The following is a 25,598-nucleotide window of genomic DNA, read 5'->3' as shown; positions in this document are numbered from 1 at the left end:
GTTGCGTATATCATGTTCACCGTCCGCACTTGTGGGGGGAACCTCTTCTGTCCTCCGGTGTTCGGCTGCCAGGGCTCCTCTTCGTCATCGCTGTGTGACCCCTTATCTTTGTCTTTGGCAATTAACTTGCCGGCCTGCTTGAACACCCAACAGTCCTTGTTGGTGTGGTTGGCTGGCTTGTCAGGGGTACCGTGTATTTGACACGAGCGATCGAGTATGCGGTCCAAACTGGACGGGCCCGGAGTGCTTCTTTTAAATGGCTTTTTCCGCTGACCGGGTTTAGAGCCTTTGAATCCGGCATTGACTGCAGTATCCTCAGTATTATCGCTGTTAATGCGGCGCTTATGTTTGTTGCGACGTGACCTGCCATTGCCGTCCTTGGTATCCGAAGTTCCACGGTTCTTTGATATGTTATTGCTGCGAGCCAGCCAGCTATCTTCTCCCGCACAAAAGCGGGTCATGAGTGTCATGAGGGCTGCCATAGATTTCGGCTTTTCCTGACCAAGGTGCCGGGCTAGCCACTCGTCGCGGATGTTGTGCTTGAAGGCTGCTAGGGCCTGTGCATTCGGACAGTCGATGATTTGATTTTTCTTTGTTAGGAACCGAGTCCAGAATTGCCTGGCCGATTCTTCTGGCTGCTAGATTATATGGCTCAAGTCATCGGCATCTGGTGGTCGCACATAAGTGCCCTGAAAGTTGTTGAGGAATGCGGCTTCCAGATCTTCCCAACAGCTAATGGACTCTGCTGGCAAGCTGTTAAGCCAATGCCGCACTGGTCCTTTGAGCTTTAGTGGGAGATATTTGATGGCGTGTAAGTCATCACCGCGGGCCATGTGGATGTGGAGGAGGAAATCATCGATCCATACCGCAGGATCTGTTGTGCCGTCATATGCTTCTATATTTACGGGTTTGAAACCCTCTGGGATTTGATGATCCATGACTTCGTCTGTGAAGCATAAGGGGTGTGTGGCGCCTCTGTATTGGGCTATATCGCGACGCAGCTCGAATGGGTCTTGCCCGCTGTGTTCGGCCTGGCCGGATTTACTTTTACTGTATCCGGCATGACATTTACCGTCTCGCATAGTGGCACGCCCTCGTGATCCGTAGATCAATCTTGCATGCTTTGCTTTGTCCTCCAATACATCTCGCAGGTCTGGCGTATTTACCCATGCCTTTTTATTTGAATGATGTCGGGGTGCGGGCTGAGTTTTTGGCTGGAATGCCTCTCTATCGCGGCCATGAGGTGGCCGATCAGCCGCGTCATACGCTTCTTCCTCCAGTCGGGGTAACAACCTGCATTTTGGGTAACTATTGGAGGGGCGTTCGAGTTTATATTCCTCGGCCGCAAGGACTTCAGTCCATCTGTCAGCTAGCAGATCTTGATCAGCTTGAAGCTGCCGCTTTTTCTTAAGGCTATTTGCCGTGGCCATAAGCCGACGCTTGAAGCGCTCTTGTTCGACGGGATCCTCTGGCACGGCAAATTCGTCATCGCCGAGGCTTGCCTCGTCTTCGGAGGGGGGCATGTAATTATCATTCTCCACCCCTCCATCTGCCGCTTTCTCAGGAGGGCTGGCTCCTCCATCCTCCTGCTCTAAATCTTGCTGGAGGGGATTGTTGTTGTCTTCGGCACTATCTGGAGTGTTATTATCTCCTGTGCCGGTATCACCACTTTTTCTTTGGCGGGACATAGAGCGGCGCCGCTGATGTCGGCGCTTCGGTTGCTTCTTGGAGGGGTCACCCTCTGCTGTCTCGTCGCCATTGCCTTCTTTGGGTGTCTCCACCATGTATATATCGTATGATGAGGTGGCTGTCCAGTGCCCTGTGGGCAGTGGTTCCTCTTAGTCTCCCGCATCGTTGTCCATACCGTCGATGTCTTCGGAGTCGAAGTCGAGCATGTCGGTTAAGTCATCGACAGTGGCTACTAAGTGGGTGGTGGGTGGGGCGTGAATTTCTTCGTCGTCCGCATCCCAATCTTGCCGGACATAGTTCGGCCAGGATCCTCCTGACAAGGAGAGAGACCTTAATGAGTTCAGTATGTTACCAAAGGGCGAGTGCTGAAAAATATCCGCGGAGGTAAACTCCATGATCGGCGCCCAACCGGATTCGCTAGGAACGGGCGCAGGCGGTTCAGAGTCCGTGGCTGGAGAAGGATCCGGCAGTCTGACAACACAGCTCTCGTGTAGGGTAAGGTCGATGTTCAGCTTGATCGCCGATGAGGATAAGGCTTCCGTGGTGGGGTCCATCCACCCGTCCGTGGAAGGCGCAACTGGCTCTAAATTGAGGGTCGGAGCGGCTGCCGGTGCGATCTCCTGAACACTGTCTGATGGTAGAGCTAAATCGTACTCATCGTGACCGCGTGACGCACAAGGCAGAGGCTCGAATCCGTCGAAGATCAAGTCTCCGCGGATATCGGCTGTGTAGTTTAAGCTTCCAAATCTGACCTGGTGGCTAGGGGCATGACTTCCGATCTGCTCGAGATGGCCAAGCGAGTTGGCCCGCAGTGCGAAGCCGCCAAACACAAAGATCTGTCCGGGGAGAAAAGTCTCACCCTGGACTGCATCGCTATCGATGATTGCAGGAGCCATCAAGCCTAACAACGACGACACAGAGGAACTCTCATTGAAAGCACCAATGTCGGTGTCAAAACCGGCGGATCTCGAGTAGGGGGTCCCGAACTGTGCGTCTAAGGCGGATGGTCACAGGAGGCAGGGGACACGATGTTTTACCCAGGTTCGGGCCCTCTTGATGGAGGTAAAACCCTACGTCCTGCTTGATTTATTCTTGATGATATGAGTATTACAAGAGTTGATCTACCATGAAATCGAAGAGGCTAAACCCTAGAAGCTAGCCTATGGTATGATTGTATGTTGTCCTAAGGACTAAAACCCTCCGGTTTATATAGACACCGGAGGGGGCTAGGGTTACACAAGGTCGGTTACAAAGGAGGAGATATCCATATCCGTATTGCCTAGCTTGCCTTCCACGCCAAATAGAGTCCCATCCGGACACGAGATGAAGTATTCAATCTTGTATCTTCATAGTCCAACAGTCCGGCCAAAGGATATAATCCAGTTGTCCGGAGACCCCTAATCCAGGACTCCCTCAGTCCCCTTATGACCTGGCATTTTAAGCTGTAGATAAACATAACACGGCCGCGCCATGAACTTAGCATAAGCCGGTCGCCCAAACAAAGCATGATACGGACTTTTGATTTTTCACCACCTCAAAATTCAATGTGTCTGACCTTGAATCATAGTCATCTCCAAAAGCCACCTCCAATACTATCTTGCCTACTGGATATGCAGACTTGCCAGGCACCACACCGTGAAAAACAGTGTTTGACGGTTTAAGACTCTTATTTGTCAACCCCATGCGACGGAAGGTATCATAATATAGAATGTTGATACTGCTTCCCCCATCCATGAGTACATTCGTGAACTTATATCCCCCAACTTGAGGGGCCACCACTAGGGCCAAGTGACCCGGATTGTCAATTTGGGGTGGGTGATCCTCTCTACTCCACAAAATGGATTGCTCAGACCAACGCAAATACTGAGGTACCGCCGGTTCAACAGAGTTTACTGCCCTCTTGTGAAGCTACTGATCATGTTTACACAAGCTAGTGGTGAAGACATGATACAACCCACTATTTAGCTACTTAGGATTGCTCTGATAACCTGACTGTTGCTGCTGGTGGTGGTTCCCCTGATGGTTGTAACCTCCCTGGTTGCCTTGGTGCCCTTGATTGATGTGTCCGGTTTGATTACCCTGAAATCCTGAACCGGAACTGCCACCTCCATAACCCGGCCCGTGGAAACCAACTCATGAACCGCCGGGCAGGCCATTATCGTACTGGAAAATATTGGAGTTCTTGAAATCTCGCATGATATAACAATCCTTCCAAAGATGTGACGTTGGCTTCTCCTTTGATCCATGCTTTGGACATGGTTGATTTAACAGGAGCTCCAAATTGGGGCCTGAACCTCCGCCCCTCTGGGGCTGCTTGCCCTTACGGCGCTGGCTATTCTCCTGAGCATTGGTGTTATCGACAAAGTCCAAGCTGTTGTCGGCTTTGCGCTTACCACTGTTCCCATGGCCTGCCGGATTATGCTGTTGACCCTTCGTGTTGCCGTTCTTTTTTCTCTTTCCCCGGTTTATCCTCCTCGGAGTCAGGGTCTTTGGTATTATCTGAATCAGCGTACTTAACCAAAGCGGCCATAAGCGTTTACATATCATTGCAGTGACGTTTGAGCCTTCCTAACTTCTGTTTGAGTGGCAGAAAACGGCAATTGCCCTCTGTCGGTGTCAAAACCGGCGGATCTCGGGTAGGGGGTCCCAAACTGTGCGTCTAGGCCGGATGGTAACAGGAGGCAAGGGACACGAAGTTTTACCCAGGTTCGGGCCCTCTTGATGGAGGTAAAACCCTACGTCCTGCTTGATTAATATTGATGATATGGGTAGTACAAGAGTAGATCTACCACGAGATCGGAGAGGCTAAACCATAGAAGCTAGCCTATGGTATGATTGTTGTTTTGTATGTTGTCCTACGGACTAAAACCCTCCGGTTTATATAGACACCGGATAGGGTTAGGGTTACACAAAGTCGGTTACAATGGTAGGAGATCTATATATCTGTATCGCCAAGCTTGCCTTCCACGCCAAGGAAAGTCCCTTCCGGACACGGGACAAAGTCTTCAATCTTGTATCTTCATAGTCCAGGAGTCCGGCTAAAGGTATAGTCCGGCCATCCGGACACCCCCTAATCCAGGACTCCCTCAGTAGCCCTTGAACCAGGCTTCAATGACGACGAGTCCGGCGCGCAGATTGTCTTCGGCATTGCAAGGCGGGTTCCTCCTCCAAGTACTTCATAGAAGATTTTGAACACAAAGATAGTGTCCGGCTCTCAGCGTGTCATGTGAGGCGGTTTCCTTGGCACGTCTTGTTAAAGCAGAGATCGTGTCCCCTTATTCCGGGATTCTCATCAATACGGGCGTGGGTAACCCGACCGCTTCTAGGACTCCTAGACTGTAGGCAAGTCCAAACGGCCACAGAGAGGACACTTGATATTCAACCTCTTTATAAAGGGACAAGGCTCTTATTTTTTCCCTCCCGTGCTCAATCAAATCCTTCCCCCACCTCAAGCTCAAACACCCAAGGTTCAGGTCAGGTGCTCCGAACCTTCAATCATGTCCAGATTTAGCCTTCAAGGCCGATGGATGCCTTCCTCCGTCACGGAAGAAGACATCAAAAAGTTGAGGGAGGCCAGATATCTGACTGCCGAGGTTTTGCATCGACTACCTGCCCGAGGGCAGGCCGTCCCCTCCCCCGAACCCAACGAGAACGTCATGTTCGTCTCCCACTTCCTCCGAGGTTTAGGCCTCGCTCTGGATCCTTTCGTCAGGGGTTTGATGTTTTATTACGGGCTAGATTTCCATGATCTAGCTCTGGACTCCTTTCTTCATATCACGACATTTATTGTCGTGTGTGAGGCCTTCCTCCGGGTTACCCCTCACTTTGGCCTGTGGCTCAAGACCTTTGAAGTAAAGCCGAAGATGATCGAGGGGCAACATGTAGCGTGCAGAGGTGCCTCAATACGCAAGATGACAGGAGCTCCATGGCCCAAAGGTTCCATTCCAGAGGTGTCTGAATTGTGGCAACAGGAGTGGTTCTACATCACGGCTCCTAGAAGTGCCAAGTGGGCGGCCGCCCCTGTTTTCCGCTCGGGCCCTCCACCACAACTGATGTCATGGATTAGCAGAGGTCTGAGCTGGGGTCCAGCCAAGGACGTGCATATACTGCAAAGCCGCATTCGAGATCTCTTCAACGGAGATTTAGTTTGGTTGCGTAATACAAGTTATGCTGGTTCGTCAAGTCCAGCCTTGCAAACGCCGGCCCCTTCGCTTGTGGGAGTTCAATCCCAAGGGACCGTGTGTCATTCAAAATTTCCTTGGCCTGACGCATGAGGAGATGTACAAGTCATTCTTCTGACCTCAGGTAGAGTGTCCGGAAATCACCGAGGACATGGGCCTGAGCAGTAACCGCGCCGCCGAACAGGTAAGGAATCTTCCGGCCGAACATACTATCTCTCATTTGTTACAAAGTTATTTCTGAGAGTTCGCTTTTTGACCAGGACTGGATAACAAAGGCGAAGTTGATTTGGTGTTCGGCCCCCCTCCCTGAGGGTTTGGACAATCCGGTATTGGAAAAGATGCTCCAGGTCGCACCTTGCCCGGAGCCCTTGAAGGAAGACACTGGGGAGGATAATACGGGCGGACGCGGGCCCCCAACGCTGCCTACTCTAACCGAGGGAGAGAGCGTCTCCATGAAGGAAGACGACTGGAGGAGGAAAAGGACTGCGCCCGGGGATTTGGAAGCCGAAGCTTCCAAACGGGAGAAGAAGTCTCCCACAGAGGGTCCTACCTTGGGGGGGTGCTGTTGCCGCATAAAGTCCGAGGGGGGATCAATTCTCCAGCGAGTCGTAAGTGAACCGAAATACTTTAATAGTACAGGTATGCCATCTTTTTCTTCTGAGAAAATAACCACCACATATATCTTTGCAGTTCGGGCCTTAGCCCCTCTCAAATGAGCTCGTTTTCGGGGGATCTTCTTCCAGAGATGATGGAGAGCGAAATGCCTCCTCCGGACTCCTTCGCTCCGAAAGCGGGCGACCCCGAAGTGTCGTCGCAGGGGGCCTCACCGAGTCCGGTGAGGCCAGAAGATAATCCCATTGACCCCCAAAGCTCCCAGTGTCCGGCTCTCGAAGAGAGCAGACAAAAGTGTCCGGCACCGTCTGGTGTGCGATCGGATGTTCTGAGGGATTTGGTGGGGCGAGCGGCCATCTCAGATGAACACCGTATGCTGATGAATACGGTGACGGAGAGAATTTCGTCCGCCGAAAGCGGATTGCATGAAGCTTTTATGAGTCTACTGACAGGCTTTGAGGTACGTAAAATAATGTATGATAGTCCTGCATATGCTAGGTGTGCCCTGTGTAGATAGTAGCCCCTGAGACTCTGGTTGTTGTCGGAAACAACGACGAACAGAGGATCATATTCCCAGGTAATAACCATACTGCCTTTATGTGCAGGTGATGGAAGCTCCGGTGGCTAGCCGGACTAGAGAGTTTGCCCATTTAAAACGACAGTTGGATGCGGCAGACGCCGACATCGAGCTTGTTAACAAAAGGCTTGACGAGGCACAGGGTAAGTGTCACTATCTGGTAAACGCCACATAGTAAGAGCGGCATGATGCCAGTATCTTTAATATGTTGTGGCTGCAGATGGAGCTGCCACTGTTGAAGCCTTGCGGGCAGAACTTTCCCGAGCCAAGGAACAAGCGAGGTTTGGTAATGCGGCTGCTATGAAGGCAGCTGAAGAGTTGAAACCGAGAAGGCCGCGCATGGCGAGAGCCGAGATAAGATGGCCAAGATGGCCATAGAATTAAAAGCCGCCGCCGACCATTGCCGGGTTCTTGAAAAGGAAAACCTAGCGAAGGCATTTGAGAAGGCTGCTGTGACAAGAAAAGACATCCGCTCTGCTATGAGGGCGAAGAAGGAGGAGCTGCGGGAAGCCGGGGATATTGTAGCTGGTAAATCCTTTATGTTGCGGAGGAAGTTCGGAGATCCACGGTATGCCCCTCTGGATCGGCTGTGGAGTTCGGAGGATGTGTATATGGATTTGGCGGCGAGCACTGCCGATGCGGCCAAGTACTTCCAAGGTCAGACGGACCGTGAAGTGGACCATCTGTTTTGGACACAATTCCATTCTCCCGAGCGTCCGCTTTCATTGACTGACCAATTAGCCGAATAGGCCAAACTGAATAGGTTGTCCGGACGCGCCATGAGGTCTGTTGTGGATCAGCTATGGCTGGAAAGGCCAAAACCGAACAGCTATTTCAGCTTGGTGCAGCAGCTCCTTGATGTGGTGCCGCGCATTAATGCGATGAAGAGGTCGGCGTGCATAGAGGGCTCACGGATGGCCTTTGCCCGTGTTAAAGCATACTGGGCGGAGATGGATGCTACCACTCTTGCAGCGCGGGATTCGGCCATAGGCCGAATGGCTGCTGAGCACTACTTTGAAAAAGTTCTTGAGGGTGCTCGTTTGATAGAGACCCAGTGCTCAAAAAATATTATGTTTGAGTGATATGTAATCTCATTGTAAGTGAAATGCTTTTATAAATTTTTATAAGGCTATTTTTATACTTTTTCCTGAAAGCAATATGATGCCTCCTGGGCGGCCGTTTATGTATACATGTGTATAACCTGAAAGATTGCAGCCGTCCGCTTCAACCCCCACGCATATAATGCGGAGGTGTTCGCAAAAAACATGCGTTCACACTTAACCCAATGTCTTGGTCCTATTAAGGAGGTGATAGCGGAGCGAGCGAGGCAACCGGACTATAATGCTTTAGCACTTTCACTTAGCCATAGGAGTTTGACAGTGGGGCTACTAGATAGCCCCTGGTGGGTCCGCACTCTCCCGATCCGGGGGTGCGTACATGCCTGGCCGGAAAATGGCCCTTCGTTAAGGCGGAGGAATTCTAACATTCCAACAGGTCATCGAGTGGTTGACCAGTCTCACGCTATATCATGATAGTCAGTTTTCGGCTTTCTCTACTGAGGTGCTCGTCCGGATGAACCAGGCCAAAATCGCAGTAGTTCTCCTGGTGCTACCTTAGCCGGTAAAGCGGAACATAAGGCACCAAAGCATAGGAGCCGGGCAAACCCAAAATTTGACCAAAGACAATGATTCGGAGCTGATGCATATAGGGCCAAACTCGCGACGCCGAACACTCCCTAAGGTATTCGGTCTTTGTGGTATAAACCGGGCCTAAATAATGGCCTTTGTAAGAAGCCCCTTGTGTCCAGGTACGTGCATTGTTCTGGCGTAGCCACATGCCAAGACGTCAGCATCCTTCTTGACGGGGGATATGTATCAACAAGAGACAGTAAAAAAGGTTTACGCAGGGTCTTAATCTAAAAAGAATCCTTGGAGCGGGTCCCTACTGCACGTCTGCGCCTGTGTCTCCGTTGAGCCGTATCATGGACGGGTGTAGCACGATGATCGTCTGTAAAAGAGAGGAATTTAGGTGAAAAAGTTGTCGTGCAAAAAGATAGTTTTTAAACAAACCATGTATAATTCAAGATGAGAAAAAATTGCCACTTGTCTGCGCGCGTTGAGCCCCTTGTGTTGACAAATAGGGGTGTGAACATTTATTCGGTATAAGTAGCGGCACCGGACTCGATTAGTTGTGTCTGAGGTCTTGACGACCTATTGGATACTTTCACTGCTCCGGGCGCCTTTAGTGTGCGGCTGCCAAGGCAGCCGCACTCTCTTCGGCGCGCAGAGATCGCTTGATATTTCCGTTCACTGAAATGATGCCACATGGACCGGGCATCTTGAGTGTGAGGGAGGCATAGTGTGGTATTGCATTAAAGCGAGCGAAAGCTTCGCGTCCGAGCAGTGCTTGATAGCCACTTTGGAACGGAGCGATGTGGAAGGTTAAATGCTCGCGATGGAAGTTATCGGGGGAGCCGAATATAACTTGTAGTAGGAGGGAGCCCGTACAGCAAGCCCCTAGGCCTGGCGTTACTCCTTTAAAGGTAGTATTGCTATGGCGAATTTTTGTTGGGTCTAACCCCATCCCGCGGATTGTATCCTGATATATTAGGTTTAGATTGCTGCCACCGTCCATCAAGACTCGTGTGAAGTGATATCCGCCAATTACTGGGTCTAATACCAGGGCAGCCCATCCTGCGTGTTGGATACTTGCTGAGTAATCGCGATGGTCGAAAGTGATCGGTTGAGACGACCAGTGGCAGGACTTCGCAGTGACAGGCACTTGGGTATATTTTCCTGGGAGTGCCTCATTGTTTTTTCCCTTGATCATGTGTAGCACGTTTACTGTTTTGACTTCTGATGGAAATTTCTTTTGTTCCCCAGTGTCTTGCTTGGGAGGCTCATCCTCGTCTTCACTTGGTGTATCCTCCCCCTTGTGTACGGCGTTGAGCTTGCTGGACTGCTTGAAGACCCAACATTCTCTGTGGGTATGATTAGCAGGTTTACCAGGGGTACTATGGATCTGACATACTTGGTCCAGAATTTTGCTGAGGCTGGATAGTTCATCCCTGGTGCCTTTAGATGGCGGCTTTTGCTGACCTGGCCGAGAGCTTTTGAATCCGGCGTTTACTGTCATGCCCTTCGTGCTGTCTTCTTTATTCTGGCGTTTGTTATTGCTGTTGCGCTGTGATTTCCCGTTTCCATCTCTAACTTCAGATGTACTGGGGTCGCTGGTGCTGCATCTGGCTAGCCAGCTATCCTCACCCGCGCAAAAGCGGGTCATGAGGCTTGTTAATGCGGCCATCGTTCTCGGCTTATTTTGGCCGAGGTATCTGGCGAGCCATTCGTCACGGACGCTATGCTTAAAAGCTGCCAAGGCTTCGGCGTCCGGACAGTCAACAATCTGGTTCTTTTCAGTAAGAAACCTGTTCCAAAGCTTTCGGGCTGACTCTCCGGGCTGTTGAGTTATATGACTCAAATCGTCCGCATCCGGAGGTCGGACATAAGTCCCTTGAAAATTTACCCGAAAGGCGTCTTCAAGCTCTTCCCAACTTCCAATGGAGCTTTCGGGGAGGCTTTTAAGCCAGTGACGAGCTGGCCCTTTGAGCTTGAGGGGTAAGTACTTGATGGCGTGGAGATCATCTCCTCGAGCCATATGAATATGAAGGATGTAGTCCTCAATCCAGACCCTAGGGTCTGTTGTTCCGTCGTATGTCTCTATGTTTACGGGTTTGAATCCCTCTGAAAATTGATGGTCCAGCACCTCATCGGTGAAACATAGGGGGTGTGCGGCACCCCTGTAGCTGGGTGTATCGCATTGTTCGGATGTTTGTTGTGTTGCATTGTATGCTGGGGCGCGCTTGCGTGGTCCATAGATGGATCTTGTTGCGTGGTCCTTTGGGTGCGAGCCCTCGCATGGGTCGCGTGTTGTATTGTGAGTGGCGTTGTATGCCGCTCTGTGTTGGTAGAGGGGTCGTCTATCCGGCCAGGTGGCTGCTTTGATGTTTGGTTGTGGAGGGTCTGAGGCCTCCTCATCGAATTCAGGTAGCAGCTTCCGCTTTGGGTAGCTCTTGGAGGGGCGATTGTCGCCGTACCTCGCTGCTGTGTTGAGTATTTTACTCCATCTGATTTGGAGTGTGTCTTGCGCAGCCTTGAGCCTTTGCTTCTGCTTTTTAAGACTCCTCGCGGTGGCAACAAGCCTTTTACGGGCATTTTGCTGCTCCGGGTGCCTGTCCGACGTTATGTCGTCCGGACTATTATCCTTGATAGAATTTGTTTGTTCGGTTTGATTATCCGGATTGCCGTTGTCCGGTAGCGGTTCGCCCTGCTCCAGCGCTGGGTCTGTGTGATCGTTATTTATGTCGAGGCATGATTTGGGGCGGCGCTTGCGTCGCCGCTTTGACTGCTTCTCGAGGGAACAAGCCTTCGGTGCGTCCTTCCACTCCTCGTCATCATCTCTTGGTGCATCCACCATGTATACGTCATATGACGAGGTGGCTTTCCAGGGCCCAATAGGCACTGGTTCTTCATTGTCTCCTGCATCGGCGTCCATACCGTCGATGTCTTCGGAGTCGAAGTCGAGCATGTCGGTTAAATCGTTGACAGTGGCTACGAAGTGGGTGGTGGGTGGGCTTTGAATTTCTTCATCGTCCGTATCCCAACCTTGCTGGCCGTAGTCCGGCTAGGGCTCTCCTGATAAAGAGAGAGACTTTAGTGTCTTCAGAATATCGCTGAAAGGCGAGTGCTGAAAGATGTCCGCGGCAGTAAACTCCATGATCAGCGCCCGATCGGATTCGATCGGCAGGGGCGCGGAGGGTTCGGAGTCCGGAGAGGAGTCTGACTCCTTGGAGTCACGAGTCTCGCGGAGTGCGGGGCTGGTGTTCGGCTCGATCGCTATTGGGATCGCAGCCCCCGAGGCGGTATCCAACCACCCATCCTCGATCGGCACAGTTGGCTCCGAATTAAGGGTCGAAGCCGATGCGGGTGCGTCCTCCAGGGCACTGTTCGGCGGCAGAGCTAGATCATGCTTGTCGTGACAGTGCGGCGCGCTCGGCAGTGGCTCGAATCCGTCGAAGATCAAGTCCCCGCGGATGTCAGTCGTGTAGTTTAAACTTCCCAATCTGACCTGACGGCCAGGGGCATAGCTTTCGATCTGCTCCAGATGGCCAAGTGAATTGGCCCGCAGTGCGAAGCCGCCAAAGACGAAGATCTGTCCGGGGAGGAAGGTCTCACCCTGGACTGCATCGCTATTGATGATCGTAGGAGCCATCAAGCCTAACGGTGACGACACAGAGGAACTCTCAATGAAAGCACCAATGTCGGTGTCAAAACCGGCGGATCTCAGGTAGGGGGTCCCGAACTGTGCGTCTAGGCCGGATGGTAACAGGAGGCAAGGGACACGAAGTTTTACCCAGGTTTGGGCCCTCTTGATGGAGGTAAAACCCTATGTCCTGCTTGATTAATATTGATGATATGGGTAGTACAAGAGTAGATCTACCACGAGATCGGAGAGGCTAAACCCTAGAACCTAGCCTATGGTATGATTGTTATTTGTATGTTGTCCTACGGACTAAAACACTCCGGTTTATATAGACACCGAATAGGGTTAGGGTTACACAAAGTCGGTTACAATGGTAGGAGATCTATATATCCGTATCGCCAAGCTTGCCTTCCACGCCAAGGAAAGTCCCTTCCGGACACGGGATGAAGTCTTCAATCTTGTATCTTCATAGTCCAGGAGTCCGGCTGAAGGTATAGTCCGGCCATCCGGACACCCCCTAATCCAGGACTCCCTCACCCTCCAACGTTAGTACTTCGGTATCTGCATTGATACGATCCGATGAATGCAAAATTGCTGAGACCCGCTTGACCCAATGGGTCGTGGACTCCCCCTCCTCTTGGACACAAGCGGCCAGATCCACGATTGACATGGGCTACTTACAAGTATCTTTGAACTTCTGGATAAACCAGTGCTTCAATTCGGCCCATGATCCGATAGAGTTAGTTGGTAAGCTCTTCAACCAAGTACGAGCTGTTCCTTTCAACATCATGGTGAAGTATTTAGCACACACTGCCTCATCTACATCTAACATCTCCATTGCCATCTCGTAGCTTTCAACCCACGCCTCGGGTTGTAAATCGGCGGTGTAATTTGGTACCTTACGAGGTCCCTTGAAGTCCTTGGGCAATCTCACATTACGCAAAGCGGGGGTGAGACACGGCACCCCTAAGGAACTAAAAACCACACCTGGCTCTACTGAAGCAGTAGGGTGAACCGGAGTATGTTGACGAGCTCCGTGCTGAGCTGCTAACTCGGCCTCTCGACGCGTGCGACCATGATCCACTACATCCTGTGCATTAACACCTCCCCCAACCGGGTTGTGTCCTCACGGCGAATTACAGCGACGTGCACTGCTTGACACAGTCGGTTCATCCTCAACGTGTCTGCTATAGCTCTGGCTTGGACGGGGAGTGGAATGAATCCTCTCATGACTGTGTGAATATGCTTACTGCTGATTTAGCGCTGTTTGAAGGAGATCTCTGGCTCAACGTGCCTTAATCGCAACTGGTGATTCGCCGTCGGTTGGAAGGGCTGCCAAGTGTGAAGCGGTGGCCACAATATTGTCCAACAGGTTGGAGTAATGCCCGGGAGGTGTTGGTACATACTGCGGCACAATGTTATTCTGATGAGGCGGGTCCATCGCAAGCGCTTGAACCGATGCTCCTGTTCCTGGTACCTCCGTCCGGTTTAATATTGGTTGGTTACTAGTTCCTGCTCCTGGTGTATTGAAGAGATTTCATGGCTCGTAACCCAACGGGAGATGCGATCAGTACCTTCTTCTCATGACTTCTTCGGAAGCGTTCTGATCGAGCCTAATCTGGTAGGCCTGAGCTTCCAGCTCAGCCCGCTCTGTAGCCATCCTACGTTCTCTGCCACTAGATCCGCTTTTGCCTGAGCTATCTGATCCTTTACCTTTGCAATCTCTGCGTTGTGCTGATCCCGGGCTGCTGCATCCACCTCTGCGGCCATCAACGTTGCCAAAGCATCGAACAATTCAGACAGGACTTGAGCTGGCGGCGGCGCAGAGCTTCCTGCCCCTGCCGGCGTGGCCGTTGTTGAACAGGAGAGTATTGCTGCGACAGCTGATGAATGAGGAGCCGACTGTGTACCGGCCATGAAGATAGCGGCCCGGTTTGGCATATCAGGGAAGTCCGAAATACTGTTGCCCTCGGATCCCCCACTAATCCGGCCATCCTGCAACTGATAGAGCGATTCGGTCTCTCCGGAAGACTCATCGTCGGAGCAGACAACCGTTTCTCCATCGGATGCCGGTCCGTCCTTGTATTCGGCTCCATGGATGACGCCTACGAAAACATGCTTCACCACGGGCTGAACCGGCGAAGAGCTTGCACACTGAGCTGTCTCGATGATGTCGGTGCAGATGTCCGGCTCAGGGGCCGGTTCGCCAATCTTGCCGATGAAGACGTGAATCCCACCAAAGGGGACCCGGTACCCGTATTCGATTGAATCGGCCTCGGGACCCCATCCTGCGTTGTCGATGTAGAGCTTGCCGCGAAGACTCTTCGTCATCCGGCCCACAGCGTATCCCTTGTGTCCATCAAAGCTGCCCTTCAAGAACTCGAAACCATCGTATGATAGCCCCACGGTGGGCGCCAACTGTCGTGGGTTTGTCCTGGCAGATGTCCTTGTGAAAGGACTTAGTCGTGGAGCCATCGCAACGGGTTAGCTTAAAGGGGTTAAACCGGACAAGGGGACATGGGAGGTTTATACTAGTTCGGCCCCTTCGATGAAGGTAAAACCCTACGTCTAGTTCCGATTGGTATTGCTAGGGTTTCGAAGGCCAGGGAGCGAATCCGCTTTGTCTGGCTCTCGAATTGTTGTCTGTTGTCCCTGAACCGATGCCGGGTCGTCCCTTTATATACATAGGTTGACGCCCGCCGGCTTACAGAGTCCCGAAGCCGGATCATAAACTTGTCCGGTTCGGTCTCTATCCTTCCTATCTTACAATACAAGCTACATAATAAGGTCGGTTTACATCTACAGGCCTTAACTCGCCACTGGGCCTTGGGCCTTCATAAAGCGCCATCATTCTTACATCTTCATGGGCTTCTAATCTTCATAAAGTTAATCTGGTTACCCCTGGCCGGTTTACGTCCAATAGTAATATCCCCAACATGTACATATCATTTGTGCGTTGCTTTGTGAGTTTTCATCCATTTGTTCGAGAAGCGGGGAGAAGTTTCAAACATTTCGGCCGCGAGGTGTGGCCACTTGCGTAGGCGTAGTTGGTATTTTAATTACACAAAATTCAGATGGAGTTCGGACATCATCAAAATCAATGTGTGCCTGTGGCGTGCTCTCACGACCCCGTGGAAAAAATTGGTAAAGTTTGGCACAAGTTTTGATGACCGCTCCTTTCAAACCGGAGCATCTCACATGAAGGATCATGGTTTTCCAAAAGGAGACGTGTCAATCTAAACTCCTGTGGTCGGTGACTTCATCGTTTGGCCTCATAAAATTTTCCATGGTACGCAATCACAATTAAACCACGGGTTTGATTTTCTGGCGCATTTCAGGTATCGTTAGCTATATTTAAGACATTTTTTGAGATTAACGTGCATTTTGTGCATAAAAATAAAATTACAATAGGAACTGCATGTGTTGTCGAAAGGGGTGATGGTCGCCATTCGATCTGGGAGCATCTAACGGTGCAGACGTATGATCTGTGGGGTTTGGGTTCTGGCCAATCAGAAAGCACGACTCAGATCGTGGGCAGGGTGGCGGGGTTTGGTCGGCACACGATTCTCATCAACGAACCGTGTGCTATTCGCAAAACCAGATTGCATATTTTTGTTCACACATACTATAGTGGGATCGATTGAGTGTGCTACCTCTATGATATAATAATAATAATAACAACAAAAAACAGTTCATATTCATTGCCTGAGCTGATAGCATATCAAGGTCAACATATTAACGGTTCTTACATCAACAAAAAACCGGGCATAACTCACAAATTTAGTACACACGACAGTTCTAAATTGAACGAATTAAGTTGTAGGGTAGGCATAAAGACTAGGTTTACGGCTTAATTCCCATGTACATGGGGGAACTGGGATCTTTAAGTTGACCCCGAATGAACTTGGGGTTTTTGATGATTTTACGCTTCTCTGTTGCACTGGTGCGCGATCCCTTGGCCGGCAACTCATCAAATTCATCGTACTCATCCTGATCGGCAACATCGTCGACACCCAGTACCCTTCTCTTCCCATGCATCGCCAAATGGACGTTCTTATGCAAGGGGTCTTCCACAAAGGAAATCTGGGTAGAATCACTGGCAAGAATGAATGGGTCCGCGTGATATGCCATCGTTGTCCTGTTAACACAGGTCTTCTTGTACTCATCAATCCTTACCTGACCAAGAGGGATCCATGCGCACCTGAATAATGCCACCTTAACTTTCACATAGTCAAGCTCCCAAATCTCTTTGATGGTTCCATAGTATGCCCTTTTATCAACTTCATTTACTATCATGCATTCTATTCGAACAGAGCTGTTCTGATACGAGGTCTTCTTATCACGTTCCTCAGTGTAGAACGTGTATCCATTTATGTCATATGCTTGGTACGTCAACACCGTAGGTGATGGCTTTTGTGCCAACCACGTAGCAATGTCATAGATGGATCCTTGTGCCAAATGATTCTTCGGCCATTCGGTGTACTTCTTAGTGTGCTCCTTCACCTCCACTTCTGATGAAGGCACCATTGGTAAGAAGCTTTGGCGTATCTCCGCCAAGTGTTCTTCGGCATAAGCGATGAGAACTGGGTTTATATGCAGTACCATCAAATGGACCTTCTTTGCCAATTCTCCGGGTGCAGCCATTTGCGTGCCAGCAAGGACCGTCTTACCTTTCAGCCTTCCCTCGTGGTGAGAGAGGGGCAAACCTATAGGTCTTTGTTTCATGTATTTGGTGCAAAACTCAACCACCTCCTCCACGGTATAACCTTGTAGGATGCTTGTCTCTGGATGGTTTCCGTTCCGACAAAAGCTCTTCAGTATTCCCATGAACCACTCGAAGGGATACATGTTGCGAAGAAGCACGGGACCACAATACTTTATCTCGTCGACAAGGTGCACAGTGAGATGGACCATGACATCAAAGAATGACGGTGGGAAAAACATCTCTAGGTTGGACAATATTCTTACAATATCATCTTGCATATTATCCAACTCTTCAGGATCTACAACTTTCTGCCATTGTTTGTTGAAGAAATCACATAGGTCAATGAGTGTGTTTCTTATATCTTTGTCCATCAGATTCCTGATGGCCACCGGGAGGATTTGTGTCAACATTACGTGGCAATCATGTGACTTCATGTGTCCCAACTTCATTTTACCTGAGCTCACATCCACGAGACTTCTGATGTTTGTGCAGTAGGAAGAGGGTGTCTTAACTGACAACAAATAGGTGAAGAACTGTGTTGCTTCTTTTGTACTGAAATTGTAACTTTGGCGAGCTTTCATGAATTTTCCATCATCTTCTGCTTCACTCTTGTGTTGTGATTGATCAGCAAGCATATCGAGCCATGAACCGTCACCATCCTTTCTTTTACCTTTAATCTTGAGCAGAATACCAAGGATGCTTTCACATACATTCTTCTCTACGTGCATGACATCGATGTAGTGACGTACACGTAGAATCTCCCAGTAAGGTAATTTCCAGAACACCGATTTCTTCTTAAACACTTGATCCTTGGGTGTTAGTTTCACTATCAAAGGGTGGTTCTTTCCAAGCACAACATTAGTTTTTTTAGCCATGTTGTGGACCACCTCCCCGTCAAAGGGTCTTGGGGCCACACCTGCCTCTGTTGTACCATCAAATTCAGCTTTGATCTTTCGGTATGGGTGGTTCATCCGCAAGAACCTACGATGACGCAAATACACTGTTTTACGCGAGTTGGGAAGTCTTCTACTAGTTGTCCTATCCATGCATGTGACACACCCTACATCTCCCCTTGTTTTCTGCCCCGATGTGTTGCCTAATGCCGGCATATCTTGAATGGTGTGCACCAGCATCGCATGTAGATTGAAAATCTCCTTTCTATAAGCATCATAACATTTTACAGCAGGCACATCTATCCACACTATCAGAAGTTCTTCTACCAGTAGCTGAAAGTAAATGTCGATGTCATTTCCAGGTTGCTTCGGGCCTTGGATACTCATTGACATCATAATGTATTTTTTCTTCATACACAACCAATGAGCTAGGTTATATATGCACAGAAGCACATGCCATGTGCTGTGATTGGTGCTCATATCGCCAAAAGGATTCATCCCGTCAGTACAATCCCTGAGCCTTAAACTTCTAGGATCCTTGGCAAAATTTTCAAACTTGTTGTCGATTAATTCCCACTGAGCCCCATCTTTCGGGTTCCTCATAAACCTATCCGCAATTCGCTCATCATGATGCCACCGCAACCTCTTTGCCTCTCTAGTGTTTGCAAACAAATGCCTCAACCTTGGAATTAAAGGCAAGTACCAAACAACCTTGAATGGGATACCTGTCTTGATCTTGTCGTCCAATTTGTACTTGTCCTTTGCTCTCCTGCGCTTGTATCGTGCATGCTTGCATGTGGGACATGCACAGAAATCTTTGTACTCACCACGATACAATATACAATCATTCACACAAGTGTGTATCTTCTATACTTCAAGTTCCAATGGGCAAACAATTTTCTTTGCTTCATTCGTGCTTCTGGGGAGCACATTATCTTCCGGAAGAATATCTTTGAAAATACCTAAGATCTCTGTGAAGCCCTTGTTTGATAGACCGTTTGTTGTTTTAAATCTGAGAAGCGGCAGGGTGGCACTCAACCTGGAATATTTCTTTTTGCAACCTGGATACAATTCTTTCTTGGAGTCCGCATCAATGGTTGGCAGATCCTTGTACCCAATAATATCCTTTTCTGGGCCCTCGAAATCTGCAATCATAGCAGCAAAATCTGGCATATCAAGATCGTCCTCATCTGCGTGGACGTCTTGGTTTTCCAGCGGGCGTTTCGGCTTTCTGGTGTTCCATTGGTAGCTTGACGCCTCTGCCCCGATGTTAGATTCAACATCCATGTGACACTGATCGGGGTTTGGCATCTCGCTGCCCTGGGTATCATCATCCATGACCTCCTCTTTGCCGTGTCTGGTCCAACGTGTATATCCATCCATGAATCCCCTAGAGACTAAGTGCTTCTGGTCATCTGCAACTTCATGTGACTCTGTATTGGCAGAATCAGTACATGGACACATGATGTAATCCACATCACCAATTCTCCTCTTTGTACTTTCGGCCAAATTCATGAACTCTGTCACGCCACTAATAAAATATGCGGTTTTCCGATTCTTCATCCATCGAGATCGTTCCATCTATAGCAGACGAATGGTAACTAAAAACAAAACAACAACATTAATATACAGATTAACTGCTGCCCAGAGATGCGTGCATAAATCACAAGGTTTTATTTTAATAATTACTAAGGGTGCTCCTTGTTTTTATCCAGACATGCAATGACAAAAATTAATGGCCAGTCAATTTACACGCAGAGTACTAGTACAACACTACACTTAGGAATTGAATACCTTAATTAAGCCACTCACAAAAAGAATACCTTAATTAATTAGCCACGCTGCGACCTCCACCCAGCAGACAGACAAGTGCGATGCGGCTTTTGTTTGACAGTATTGCTAAAGCACATCTAGATGTGCTCTAAGTAATGCACATCTAGGTCCTATGCCATTGATGTTACGCGAAGATTCGTGCAGATATTTTTCTTTGTATTTTTTCTTTTCCTTTCTAGTTTGATTATTACTGGCTTTATCAATAAGAAGAGCTCAATGTATTGCTTGCCAACTCTCCTACTCCGTTCGTACCGGTACCAGTGCATAATCCCAAAACTCGTTCCTTATTTTTGTCCTGAAAAAGGAAACCAGCCAAATAGCCAATAAGATTCCTGCACAACCCCGGGAATTTGGAGCGACTAGTGACAAATAATTGCGGTTGATTATATCAGCGGTTAGATAATACGTCAACCCCCGCTTCAATCCTCGCTTCAATTGGCAGTTCCTCTTCTCTGCATACCCCGCTTAAGTGTCCACCATCTGCATCGTCCCCGGCAAGCCGCGCTACACACTGGCACACACTCTGCAGCCATGTCGAGCGATAGCGAGGACGATAGTTCGGTCAGTAGTCTAGCGCCCGATGATAGGTCAACATCGAAATCATCCCGCTCGTCTTCCATGAGTCCGGCGTCGAGCCCAGACCTCGACTATATCCGGTTCATGGAAGGGATGCCGCCTCTGGAGTCGTCAGACGACAACCAGACGGATGAGGAGCCGTCAGAGGATGAAGAAGAGGATGACGATGATGAGGAGGAATGGTCGAACGAGGAGGAGGAGGACGACGACAGCAACGACGATGACGACGGCGACGACGATGAAAAGCCAATGGTTAGCGGCAAGAAGTGTCCTTGCCAAGATGATGTCGCGGGGCCATCCAACAAGAACAACAACAAGAAGAAGGACTAAATTATGCAGACTGTATATATCTCTGTTTATCCTGTCAATCTCATCGCAGACGGTTAGTAATATGTATTCGACGGAGATCTTCTACATTATCCCCAACAGGTTGGTTTGTTGAACTATGTGCCCTGGCAAGCACACAATTCACAAAAAAGACCGTACAGGCTGTCTATAATGATCGCACACAATTCTGATTACCGACCTGTTTGCCGGGTATCACACACATCTTGTTACGCCAAATCGTTTGTGTTCACCTCACTCATCACAAACGGTTCATCGGAGTGAACTGTATGCCGTATATCGCACACACCTTGATCTGGCTACCCATTTCTGTTGTTCTATCTCATCGCAAACAGTTCGTACAGATCAACCGTATGCCCCTCATCACACATGCAACTATAATCTGAACTGTGTTTGATGTATCATTTATCGCAAACATTTTGCATCATTACTGATGGTTTTCATACATCACCGTTTGCGATTATTGCATCACACACAGTTTCTCGAAGGGTCTCTAATCGTTGTGTCGCATTAGCAGCATCCTGCAGTAGTGATACATTGTTCCCTTTGTCATTGATATGTTACTTGCCCGAGATTCGATCATCGGTTTCATCATACCTAGTTCAATCTAGTCACTGGCAAGTCTCTTTACTCGTTTCGTAATGCATCATCCCATAACTAACTCATCAGTCACATTGCTTGCAAGGCTCATGGTGATGTAAATTACCGAGAGGGCCCAGAGATACCTCTCCGATACACGGAGTGACAAATCCTAATCTCGATCTATGCCATCTCAACAAACACCATCGTAGACACCTGTAGAGCATCCTTATAATCACCCAGTTACGTTGTGACATATGATAGCACACAAGGTGTTCCTCCGGTATTCGGGAGTTGCATAATCTCATAGTCAGAGGAACATGTATAAGTCATGAAGAAAGCAATAGCAATAAAACTAAACGATCATAATGCTAAGCTAACGGATGGGTCTTGTCCATCACATCATTCTCTAATGATGTAACCCCGTTCATCAAATGACAACACATGTCTATGGTTAGGAAACTTAACCATCTTTGATTAACGAGCTAGTCAAGTAGAGGCATACTAGGGACACTCAGTTTTGTCTATGTATTCACACATGCACTAAGTTTCCGGTTAATACAATTCTAGCATGAATAATAAACATTTATCATGATATAAGGAAATATATATAACAACTTTATTATTGCCTCTAGGGCACATTTCCTTCACAAATCCCATTCTTGATCCATGCCAACTCAATAGACACCTTCGGAGATACCTCCTATGGGAGTCCTGGATTAGGGGGTCTCCGGACAGCCGGACTATATCCTTTGGCCGGACTGTTGGACTATGAAGATACAAGATTGAAGACTTCGTCTCGTGTTCGGATGGGACTCTACTTGGCGTGGAAGGCAAGCTAGGAAATACGGATATGTATATCTCCTCTTTGTAACCGACCTTGTGTAACCCTAGCCCCCTCCGGTGTCTCTATAAACCGGAGGGTTTTAGTCTGTAGAACAACATACAATCATACCATAGGCTAGCTTCTAGGGTTTAGCCTCTCCGATCTCGTGGTAGATCAACTGTTGTAATACTCATATCATCAAGAATAAATCAAGCAGGACGTAGGGTTTTACCTCCATCAAGAGGGCCCGAACCTGGGTAAAACATCGTGTCCCCTGCCTCCTGTTACCATCCGCCTTAGATGCACAGTTCGGGACCCCCTACCCGAGATCCGCCGGGTTCCTCTGTGTCGTCGCTGTTAGGCTTGATGGCTCCTACGATCATCGATAGCGATGCAGTCCAGGGTGAGACTTTTCTCCCCGGGCAGATCTTTGTGTTCGGTGGCTTCGCACTGCGGTCCAACTCGCTTGGCCATCTGGAGCGGATCGAAAGTTATGCCCCTGGCCACCAGGTCAAGTTTGGAAGTTTAAACTACACTGCCGATATCCGCGGAGACTTGACCTTCGACGGATTCGAGCCCCTACCTTGTGCGCCACGTGGTCACGATGCGTACGATTTAGCTCTACCATCGGATAGTGTTCGAGAAATCACACCGGTAGCTGCTCCGACCCTCAATTCGGAGCCAGTTGCGCCACCCATGGACGGGTGGATAGACCCCGCTGCGGAGGCCGTATCCTCTGCGGTGATCGAGCCAAATATCGACCTTACCCTTCACGAGAGCTGTGTTGCCAAACTGCAGGATCCTTCTCTGGCCATGGACTCCGAACCGCCTGTGCCCGTTCCTGTCGAATCCGATTGGGCGCCGATCATGGAGTTTACCTCCGCTGATATTTTTTAGCACTCGCCCTTTGGCGACATACTGAACTCATTAAGGTCTCGCTCCTTGTCAGGAGAGTCCTGGCCGAACTACGTCCGACAGGATTGGGATGCGGATGACGAAGAAATTCGCCACCCACCCACCACCCACTTAGTAGCCACTGTTGATGACTTAACCGACATGCTCGACTTTGACTCCGAAGACATCGACGGTATGGACGATGATGCGGGAGGCGAAGAGGAATCACTGCCCACAGGGCACTGGACAGCCACCTCATCATATGACATATACATGGTGGACACACCCAAAGAAGGCAATGGCGACGGGACAGCGGAGGATGACCCCTCCAAGAAGCAACTCAAGCGCCGCCGACAGCGGCGCCGCTCTAAGTCCCGCCAAGGCAAAAGCGGTGATACCGGCACCGGAGATAATAGCACTCCGGACAGTGCCGAAGGCAACAACAATCCCCTCCAGCAAGATTTAGAGCAGGAGGATGGAGAGGCCAGCCCTCCTGAGAGAGCGCTAGATGGAGAGGCGGAGGATGATAATTACATGCCTCCCTCCGAAGACGAGGCAAGCATCGACGATGACGAATTCATCGTGCCAGAGGATCCCGTCGAACAAGAGCGATTCAAGCGCCGGCTTATAGCCACGGCAAATAGCCTTAAGAAAAAGCAGCAGCAGCTTCAAGCTGATCAAGATTTGCTAGCTGACAGATGGACTGAAGTCCTGGCGGCCGAGGAATATAAACTTGAACGCCCCACCAAGAGTTACCCAAAGTGCAGGTTGCTACCCCGACTGGAGGAGGAAGCACCGAAACCCACATCCCCGGTGTATGACGCGGCTGATCGGCCACCTCGTGGCCGCGACAGAGAGGCATTCCAGCCAAAAACTCAGCCCGCACCCCGACGCCATTCAAGTAAAAAGGCATGGGGAAATACGCCAGACCTGCGAGACGTATTGGAGGACAAAGCAAAACACGCAAGATCGATCTACGGATCACGAGGGCGCGCCACTATGCGAGACAATAATCGTCACGCCGGATACAGTAAAAGTATGTCTGGCTGGGCCGAACACAGCGGGCAAGACTCATTTGAGCCGCGTCGCGATATAGCCCAGTACAGAGGCGCCGCACACCCCTTATGCTTCATAGATGGTGTAATGGATCATCAAATCCCAGAGGGTTTCAAACCCGTAAATATAGAATCATATGACGGCACAACAGATCCTGCGGTATGGATCGAGGATTTCCTCCTACACATCCACATGGTCCGCGGTGATGACCTACACACCATCGAATACCTCCCACTCAAACTCAAAGGGCCAGCTCGGCATTGGCTCAACAGCTTGCCAGCAGAGTCCATTGGCTATTGGGAAGATCTGGAAGCCGCATTCCTCGACAACTTTCAGGGCACTTATGTGCGACCACCAGATGTCGATGACTTGAGCCACATAATTCAGCAGCCAGAGGAATCGGCCACGAAATTCTGGACACGGTTCCTAACAAAGAAAAATCAAATCATCTGCTGTCCGGATGCAGAGGCCCTAGCAGCGTTCAAGCACAACATCCGCGATGAATGGCTCGCCCGGCACCTTGGACAGGAAAAGCCGAAATCTATGGCAGCCCTCACGACACCCATGACCCGCTTCTGTGCGGGAGAGGACAGCTGGTTGGCTCGCAGCAATAACATATCAAAGAACCATGGTACTTCGGATACCAAGGACGGCAACGATAGGTCACGTCGCAACAAACATAAGCGCCGTATTAACAGCGACAATACCGAGGATACATCAGTCAATGCTGGATTCAAAGGCTCTAAACCCAGTTAGCGGAAAAAGCCATTCAAAAGAAGCACTTCGGGCCCGTCCAGTTTGGACCGTATACTCGACCGCTCGTGTCAAATACACGGCACCCCCGACAAGCCAGCCAACTACACCAACATGGATTGTTGGGTGTTCAAGCAGGCCGGCAAGTTAAATGCCGAAAACAAAGATAAGGGGTCACATAGCGATGATGACGAGGAGCCCCGGCAGCCGAACACCGGAGGACAGAAGAGGTCCCCCCCACAAGTGCGGACGGTGAACATGATATACGCAACCCACATCCCCAAGAGGGAGCGGAAGCGTGCGCTCAGGGACGTATATGCGTTGGAGCCAGTCGCCCCAAAGTTCAACCCATGGTCCTCCTGTCCGATCACCTTCGATCGCAGAGACCACCCCACTAGTATCCGTCATGGCGGATTTGCCGCACTGGTCCTAGACCCAATCATTGACGGATTTCACCTCACTCGAGTCCTAATGGATGGCGGCAGCAGCCTGAACCTGCTTTATCAGGACACAGTGCGCAAAATGGGTATAGACCCCTCCAGGATAAAACCCACAAAAACGACCTTTAAAGGTGTCATACCAGGTGTAGAGGCCCATTGCACAGGCTCAGTCACACTGGAAGTGGTCTTCGGGTCCCCGGATAACTTTCGAAGCGAAGAGTTAATCTTCGACATAGTCCCGTTCCGCAGTGGCTACCATGCACTTCTCGGGCGAACCGCATTTGCGAGATTCAACGCGGTACCGCATTATGCATATCTCAAGCTCAGGATGCCAGGACCTCGGGGGGTCATAACAGTCAATGGAAACACAAAGCGCTCTC

Source organism: Triticum urartu, chromosome 3 (assembly GCF_003073215.2).
Source record: "Triticum urartu cultivar G1812 chromosome 3, Tu2.1, whole genome shotgun sequence".
Taxonomy (NCBI): Eukaryota; Viridiplantae; Streptophyta; class Magnoliopsida; order Poales; family Poaceae; genus Triticum; species Triticum urartu.
The sequence above is the reverse complement of the archived record's forward strand: the minus strand, read 5'-3'. Positions refer to the sequence as shown.